General features: G+C 50.3%; 1 long non-coding RNA gene across 1 annotated transcript; it reads right to left on the reverse strand.

The window, feature by feature from the left end:
• Positions 1-2,395: 2,395 nt before the first annotated feature.
• LOC124092791 (uncharacterized) lies at positions 2,396-7,962 on the reverse strand. The gene is made up of 4 exons (XR_006851696.2): positions 7,815-7,962; positions 7,652-7,715; positions 2,979-3,062; positions 2,396-2,823 (listed from the first exon to the last, which is right to left on the reverse strand). It is a non-coding gene; the product is annotated as an uncharacterized LOC124092791 (long non-coding RNA).
• Between the last annotated feature and the right edge of the window lie 1,384 nt (positions 7,963-9,346).

Raw genomic sequence — 9,346 nt, forward strand, 5'->3', positions numbered from 1 at the left:
ATTAGCCAGTTCAGGCATTCAGTCTGTCCGGCTCCACCATCCCTGGCCACTCCCTGCACCACAACTGTGTGCTTACAGATTCTGTCTTCATGACGTTTGCCAGGAAGCCTCTGGTCATAGCAGGCAGGGCAGATGGGGGTTTGGTGCATCTAACCAGCTCATCCCCACCGTGAGGAAGTGACAGTGACTCACAATCATGACTCTGGTGCACAAAGAAGGGGCTTCATCATCATCATCATCATTGATCTCTGGGATTACAGAACCTTTTCTGCAAGGGCCCAGTAGTAAATATTTCAGCTTGACAGGCTCTGTGGTCCCTGTCTTGATATTAATTCTGCTGTTGTAGCTCAAGAGCAGTAAGGGACAGCATGTGAACAAATGGAGAGGTTGTGTTTCAATAAAGCTTTATTTATAGGAACAGGAGGTGTTCTGGATTTGCCTCCTAAATCTTATGGTGCCAGTCCTGGACTATCATAGGTCCTCCTGCTCCCCGGAATGTTCCAGGTGTGGGCAAAGCAACCAAGAAATAGCCCTGGCTCTTTCCTAGGGATCCCAAAGGGAAGGATGGAGAGGCCTGGGGCTCAGGGTCTGCAGGGTGGGATGACTTTGCATCACCTTCAGACATTGATTAGCCCATTTGACTCTCATGGGAGCCCCACGGGAGGGGCTCAGGTCCAGCACCTGAGAAGCAGACCAGGGGAAGCAGCATCCTGAGGCACGAGGGGGGAAAGGTTTGCTCATGCGAGACAATGAAGAGGACCCTGGGGAAGCCGGGCAGAGCCAGGAGACGGTGCTTTAAGGAGACAGAGGTGGGTGGGTCACATCCAGTTGAGGGCCAGTGAGATAAGGTTGGAAACTTGCCCTCTGGAGTCCTGGTGCAGGTCCTGCCTGTGGTCCCCGCTGGCTGATGACCCCGGGGACATCTCTGCCCCCTTACCTCTGTGCTTTCTCTGCCCAGGTGTGGAGTGGGCCACAGATTTTCAAAGACACTGAGTGTGCTGTTCTGCAGTTCTGGAGGGGAGGGGAGGGGCCAGAATCCTGCAGATAGATGGCTTGTGGGAAGGTGCAGAGAGACCAGAGTCTCCTCATACACAGGACGGGTGGCTGTCACTCTACGTTGATGAGGTGTCCCTGGAGGGTGCTGGGAACAGAACACTGGTAGGTAGGTGGTAGGACACACAAGAAACCCTGTTCCAAAGCCCCATGGTGATTTCAGCAAGTCATTGGGTCATGCCTGGTGCCCCCTGTCCGGAGAAGCCCCAGGTGCTTTCTCCAAGAACCACGCTACAGAGGTGAGCCATGTTGGCAGAATCTCAGTGAAGTCTAGGTCCAAACTGTCAGGGAGGAGGCTTTGGGAACACAGTCAGGGGTCAGGGCTGAGGGCTAGGGTTCTGTAGAAGGAGATGGTGTGGAATCTGATGGAGCCCTTCAGGCAGCAATGAGGAAGGATGTGGAGAGAGAGGTGAGGGCACCTGGTTGCCCAGCCCTCAGAGAATGGCCTGAGAGGTGGCCCCCTTGGGGGGCTCAGTGTACTCGTATCCTGGTTTGCAGAACCATCCAGGTAGGGCTGGTCTAGAACTAGGAAATGATGTGCCCCCTATTTCCTTTATCAAGATCTACTTTTAGTGTCTGGAATTTCCTAAGGCCCATTTAATTCCAGGAATTGAAAATCCACCTGGGGCAAAGGGACAATTTCAAAGGAGCCTCTGTTCTTGGAATCACATGGTGCCTGGCGCGCTGTGTCCCCTCTGACCTGCCACGGTGCTGTCACAGTTCTCCATGGTGTTTCGTTTTCAGGTGAATGTGAATGTCAGAAATGACTTTGGAGGAGGCCGGCCCTACTCCAAGTCCTCTAGACACAAGAAGTGAGATCCAGGATGCAGATCAGCAAAATGAAAGATTCTAGAAGAATCTTTCACTGCAACAAAAAGAAGACCACCCCCGTTCTCTGCTTTCATAATCCGATTCCTTCCTTTCCAGACAAGCTGAGGGCAAAGTCTCCCCTTGTACTTCACCCTGCACTGCACCCTTCAATTCCAGAAGGGACCACTGTCTTCCACAAGGGCCCCCATGGTTGCCAGCACCATTTGACATGATGTCCTCCTTACAGCAGAGCCCATGTGGCTGCCAGGCCCTTCAAACTTCATAACTACTAGCTGATCTCTTCTTTCTCCAAAGGCGGCCTGTCTCGGGCCTTTTATTACACTAATAAAAACTTCACTAATATGCATGGTGGGCGCTATTGTGTGTTCTTGAGGCCAGAGGTCCCTTGAGGTCAAGGACCATGTTGGTCATGATGTTTACCCACTTCCTGCCATGAATCGACCTTGAATAGTCTGAAATCAGTTCTCCCTATGCTGTTACCACTGATGCCAGAACAACATTCAAACGGACAGATGCTCAATCCAAATTTATTAATGAATGGATGATTGAAAGAAGAAGATGGGTGCCTGGATATTTTCCTCCTCACCTATAAACCCAAGGCAGAGGAGTGCAGGTGGTGGTTTGCGAGAAGCCTGTGAGAGGATGTCCACACACAAGCACACAGGAGCACGCGCCTCAGGGAGGAGCCTGGGGCTAAAATACACGGAAAACCCCTCTGCCTCTCAGAAGAAGAGCAGGATGCAGCAGGCTGAATTGAAGGGTGCAGTGCAGGGTGTGAGCAGACAAGCCCTCAGCTTGTCTGGAAAGGAAGGAATCAGATTATGAAAGCAGAGAAGGGGGGTGGTCCTCTGATCTGCATGCTGGATCTCACTTCTTGCGACTAGGGGGCTTGGAGTAGGACCTGCCTCCTCCAAAGTAATTGTTGACATCCACCTTCACCTGAAAAACACAATGAGATGAAAGGAGACAGGCAGGTGCTCGGCCCTTGGGCCACCAGAGCCCTCCAGCCCCTGGGCAGGGAGTGAGGCACTGAAGGCCCTCTAGAGTTCACCTAGCTGGGGTCTCTCCACCCACTCAGGAGGGCCACAACTCACCTGAATGGAAGCATTTATGGTCGCAAAGACTGTGATAACAGCACAGATGGCGAGCATCCCTCCACAAATGATCATCCCAGAGAGCTGGAAGCAGACGGGAGGAGAGGCCGTGAGGCCAACTCTGGGACCCACACGTCTCAGCTGGAGTCGGGTCTCATGATGGACCACCCCTGGCTCCTGTGAAATCCCGGTCCCCTCCCAGGCTCAGGGGAGAATGTCTCCGGGGCTTTGTGAGGCCAAGGGGGTGAAAGAGTTGCTCTTTGACCCCTCAAGGCTGGGGCTACTGCAAGGAATGGATTGTGGCTGCTGGGCCAACACCTGGACGGTGGCTTCAGGTGACGGGGGAGGTCTCCGGGAGCAAGACAGTGACCAGCTAGACTGTCCTGTGTGGGTAGTGAACAGGGCCCTGAGGGTTTGGACCAGTGACAGCGAGGACATTGAGATGGCGAGAGCAGAGGTGGCACCCAGCAGCGTGGGGCGGGCGGAGCTGCAGAAACAGGCTGCTGGGGGGACTGAGGGCCCAGAGCAGGGGCGGCTGGTGTTCAGGACTGGGCAGATTCTGCCTCTGATGGCAACCTCCCCTCACTCTGAACCTTCAGGGAAAGTGGGCTTCTGAGACAACCCTCTAGGTGGGTGACAGTGGCATTTTGTTGGGGAAGGGATTAGGGCCACCACTCTGCCTTTGGAAAAGAGCCAGTGAAGTGATCCCCATCTGAAGTCACTGAGCAGCATCAGGAGGAGCCAGGGAAATAGAAGCCCTCTGCCTGTGCTTCCCGGGAGCCCAGGAGCTCGGGGTCCCCCACAGCCCTGGGAAGAGAGTTTGATTGGAATCCATTTTCCTCGGAGAGGCCAAGGAATGGTCCCAATTGTCATTTGGGTTCCCCTTATATGAGGTAATAAGTAGGAGAGAAGCACTGTGTGGCCCAGGGCAGGTGCCAGTCCAGCGTCCCCGATGGCAATTACACCCAATGGCATTGCCAACAGCCAGGAGCTCAGGAGTGTCCAGCAGGCAGAGCTGGAGCAATAGAGGCATCTGTGGGGTACAGATGGGCAGGAAGAGCACCCAGGAGGCCAGTCTATGAGGGAGACAGGCACAGATGTGGATCATTGTAACTCAGAGCTGACAGAAAGGGGGATAAAGGAGAGGGAGGGAAAGAAACCTCAGGGCGCTGGGAAAGGCAGGCGAAGGGGGCTAAATCAAGCAAGAAGGTTCACAGCAGAAGGAAGGACCCTTGTCAATGATGCAGGTGTTTTACAAATAGTTTTTAAACAAAATTCTTCTATACGGAAAGGCTTCCTTGGGAATGGGGTCCCTCACGCCCTTTGAGCTTTCTTATTTGATGGGAAATGATCCCTGCCTGACCCACAGTCCCAGAGCCCCCATCCTTGGGTGTCCCTGGGCAAAGCTGTCCTGCAGTGCACCCTGTGCTCAGAGGGGACGACCTGGTGAAAGGTGGGGCTGGGGAGTGCTCTCTTTCCAAGGTCAGGCATGGGCAGAAGTGGTGTTTGAAGCCACGTTTTCTGATTCCAAACTTCCTGCTGTCTGTGCCTCGTGACACTGACCCATGCAGGGACTTTGCCTGTCCCCAGCCTCCCCCGCTTTCTTCTCCTCAACTAGCGCTGGCTGCAGCATTTCTCCCCCTGGGCAGCGGGGCAGCCCTGGTGGGTCCCTTCCCAGCGGGAAGTCCCAGTAGTCCCCGTGCCCCGCTCTCTCTGGAAATGGGAGTCACTGAAGTCAGGGTGAGCGGGAGAGTGTAAAGAAGGTGCCTGTGGGGCTCAGTGGGACAGAGCCAGGCCCCTGGTGGGTGTTTAGACTTTGACCTGGGAGCCATGGACTGTTTCTGGAATGGGAGGAGCTCCAGGCTGTCATTCCTGAGAAATGACAGGGACTTGGTTTGTTCTCTGTGGAGGAGTTTCTGAGGAATATTGGAGGGAGACTGTCCCCAGGCGACCTTCTGGTTGAATATGAATTGCAGCTAATGTCCTCCCTGTACTAGGGACACACTGGAGTTGGCAGGAGCATTCAACCATTTGATGAGGTGGAGTAGGAGGCAGCAAACCTGTGCCAGGCCTGGCCCTAGGAATCTGAGCTAGGCCGGCGCAGGAAACAGAAGACACCTCTGCCCTGAGGAAGTCAGTCCTAGTGAGAGGAGGCAGGAGGTGAGCAGGATGTAAGTCCACGGGGTTGGGTGTGAGAAGACACTTAAAGCTGAGTAAGAAAAAAAAAAACACCACAACAAACAAACAAACAAAAAACAGAGGAAAGCAGGGTGCTGGGTAGATGCTGGGGATTTTAGGCACAGTTGTCAGAGTTTTCAGGTGTCCTTGCTGAGAAGGCAAGTACTCAGGAATGACGTGGAGGAGGGCGGGAGGCAGACGTGGTGGACCTGGGGGAAGAGCCTGCCGGTCACAGGGAACATTCCAGGCCTCCCCGATGTTGAGAAACCTCAGGGGGTGAAAGCTGCATAAGTGGATCAAGCCAGAGGATGGCAGTGGTGTCCAGGGCTGGAGGGCTCTGGGTGGCCAGAGTCTTCAGATTTGGTGAGGAGGTTGGCTGTGTTTTCTGAGGAAATTAGCACAGTGGAAGGTTCTGAGCGGAGAGCTGTCATGATCTTGTGTGTCCAAGTGTTCCTGGTGGGTGCTGAGAGGAGGCCAGGACAGAGGGAGGAGCAGGCGAGACTGTTTCAGTGAGTGACATGAGACTTGTCAGAGCATCGGCCAGCATGACCATGACGTGGATGTGTAACTGATGTGATTCTGCAATCTGTATACGGGGGGAAAAATGGGAGTTCATAACCCACTTGAATCAAATGTATGAAATATGATATGTCAAGAGCTTTGTAATGTTTTGAACAACTAATAAAAAAAAAGAAAGTGTGTGTGTGGGGAAACGGCTGGATTCTGGGTGCATTTTGATAGATTTTGATAGATGCACCAATAAGATTCCCTGAGTTTGTGTGTGTGTGTGTGTGTGTGTGTGAGAGAGAGAGAGAGAGAGAGAGAGAGAGAGAGAGAGAGAGAGAGAAACATAGGGAGGGAGGGAGGTGTCAAGATTGCATGCCTTGCCCCCAGCAACCCACGGCATGGCATTGCCTTTGATTGGTTTGAGGGAAACTAAGTAGAGAAGGTTTGGGAAGTGAACCCTGGAGATCAGATCTGCACAGGGGGATTCTGGGCAGAGGAGTTGAGTCAGATTGGAGTGTGGGGAGGATTCAGCTGAAGCCGTGCATTGGGGTGTCATTGTCACAGGAAGATTATTCAAGTCCCCACACTGGATGGGAGGGACGAGGTAGTGAGTAGAGAGAAAAAAGGAGAGGACCCAGTGGAGCCCAGGGACTGGAGAGGAGGGCCAGAAAAGATGGAGCAGAGAGCAGGGGCCAGGGTGGGTGGGGAAGCCACATGAGGTCCTCAAGAGAAGGGGTGACTGGGACCTGGAGCAGAGCAGGTGTTGGGGAAGAAGTGATGAAGTCTGATTTGGTCCCCAAAGGCTAGTGTGAGGCTCCCTGGCCAGGGCTTCCAGGGGCTATGTTTTGCTTTCAGTATGTAGCCAAGGTCAGGAATGGGCTGTTAAGGTCAGTGCGCAGTCAAGGTCATAAACATTTACTTGTGAGCAGGCGCCCCCTAATGGAACCTGTCGGCAGTGCATGTTCTCTGGACTGTATATAATATATAAAGGGTCTATGGAAATGGTCAGGGAGCTGGATGGGGGCTGCCTACAAATAAATGATGACCACCATTGCCACCATGCCTTGGATCCTCATTCAACTGCCAGAGCCCCAAACCTGCTTCCTGGCCTGAGTCTCACCCTCTGCCCAACAATCAGGATCAAGATGAGATAGGAGAGGAGAGAACTGGGTAGACAGTTCTTTTTGAACATTTCTTTTCTTCTTCAAAGAGGATTTAGAAAAAAAGGATGGTAAATGACAGAGGGGATAGAGTCTGTGGTTTGCTGGCTTTTTGAGATGGAGAAGCACAGCGTACCTGTATGCTGGCGGGAAAGCTCCGGTGAGGGGGCAGGAGGACAATGTGGAGAAGAGGCTGGGGGTGGGGAGGAGAGCTCCAGTAGATGGGAGAGGACGTGGGAGCTGTGCAGGTGGAGAGACTGAAGTAACAGGGACATCAGGGGCCCACATATAGACACACCTTCTAGAATAAGGACCCAGGTCCTTTCACAGGTCACTCTCATACTCCCCACCCGACAGCCCAAACCTATAACCAAGCCCTGTGGACACAGAGGGAGACACATACTCTGCCAAGAACTCACTGTCTCCCACAGAAAACTGAGTTTTGTAAGAGCAGGTTTTTTTTTTTTTTTTTTTTTTTTTAGGGGTATACTGGGGATTGAACTCAGGGGCATTCGACGACTGAGCCACAATAGCCACAGCCCTATTTTATATTTTATTTAGAGACAAGGTCTCATTGAGTTGCGTAGTATCTCACTTTTGCTGAGGCTGGCTTTAAACCCACGACCCTCCTGTCTCAGCCTCCCGAGCTGCTGGGATTACAGACGTGTGCCATGGTGTCTGTCAGTTTTGTACGATTAGAATGCGTGCACAAGCTTTCAAAATTGAGGCTGGTGCTCAGTCTTTCTGACACCAGTAACCTGGACCGAGCCCTTCCAATGGGCAGTGGACTCAGTGTGGATTTCCCCTTAAAATTCAAGAGGCACTTACCATAGTCATCCTGAGGTGTTGGCTGTGTGTCAGGCGCCTGCAGATATGCCTGGCCTTTGGTGCACTTGCAAAAATATGAATTGATAAAGATATCAGTTCAAAATAAGACCAAATCTTTAAAAAGTTCACCTAAGTAAGAAGCAACTCATGAACTGTGAAATACCAAGTTCAACACAGCGGAGTGTTCCAGCGAGGAATGGCCAAGAGGAAGTGTGGAGACAGAGGACCCTTTCACATCAGGGTAAATGCGAAAGTGAAATGAAGACACTACCTGTCTGGCTGCACTAACACAACTGCCTTTTTTGGAAAGTCCCTAGTTTTATGTTTGACTTTGTGGCTGTGATTGCCCAAGAAGTTTTCTCCTAACAGAACAGTTCAATTTCAATTTCACTTACATTTCCAGCTTATGAAAGGTTAAGGCCTCCTGGCCTGATTGTCTTTGTTTACTCAAGAATTTTCCTGGACGGTCTGTTTGAATTTTGTTTTAACCACGTGACTTCTGAGAATTTCACGGTTAGTTCCATTCTGCCTGCTCAGTCCTTTAGAGACCCACCAAGCACTGACCAAAACCAAAGCCTGAGAAACAGACATTGTCACGGGTGATTCCTTTCTAAGGAGAGTTCAGGGTTATGAGTGAAGGAGGAGAATGGCTTTTGCACGTTCTTGGAAGGTGGTCTGGGCTAGACAGGTCACCTTGTCAAGAAGTTACTTCTGTATAAAATTAATAAAACAGTTATTATAAAATTAATAAAAGAGTTATTACAAGAAAAATGAGGTTAAAAGAAATAATCTGCACTGACAATTTTTTCCTTTTTTTATTATTAAATTTTTTTTATTCTAATTTGTCACATATGATGGCAGAATGCAATTCATTTCATATTACACATATAGGGCACACTTTTTGAAGTCACTGAATGTACATAAAGAATTTTCACAACATTCCTGTCTTCATACATGTACTTAGGGTAATGATGTCTAACTTAGTCCACCATCATTCTTACCCCCTTGCCTCCTCCTTTCCCCTCCCTCCCCTTTGCCCTACCTAAAGTTCCTCCATTCTTCCCACGCTTCCCCCCACCACTTCCCCATTATGAGTCAGCATCATCATATCAAAGAAAACATTCAGCCTTTGTTTTTTTTGGGATTGGCTTGCTTCACTTAGCATTATATTCTCCAACTCTATCCATTTACCTGCAAATGCCATGATTTTATTCTTCTTTAATGCTGAGTAATGTTCCATTGTATATATATACCAAAGTTTCCCTATCCATTCATCTACTGAAGGGCATCTAGATTGGTACCATAATTTAGCTATTGTGAATTGTGCTACTATAAACATCTATATGCCTGTGTCCCTGTAGTATGCTGTTTTTAAGTCCTTTGTGTATAAACTGAGGAGTGGGATAGCTGGATCAAATGGTGGTTCCATTCCCAGTTTTCCAAGGAATCTCCATACTGCTTTCCAGATTGGCTGCACCAATGTGTAGTCCCACCAGCAATGTATGAGTGTGCCTTTTCCCCACATCCTCACCAAAACTTATTGTTGTTTGTATGCATAATAGCTGCCATTATGACTGGAGTGAGATGAAATCTTAGAGTAATTTTGATTTGCATTTCTATATTTGCTAGAGATGTTGAATATTTTTTCATATGTTTGTTGATTGATCAGTATCCTCTTCTGAGAAGTGTCTGTTC

Source organism: Marmota monax, unplaced genomic scaffold (assembly GCF_021218885.2).
Source record: "Marmota monax isolate L192 unplaced genomic scaffold, Marmota_monax_Labrador192_F-V1.1 WCK01_AAM20220418_F8-fsc00038, whole genome shotgun sequence".
Lineage (NCBI taxonomy): Eukaryota > Metazoa > Chordata > Mammalia > Rodentia > Sciuridae > Marmota > Marmota monax.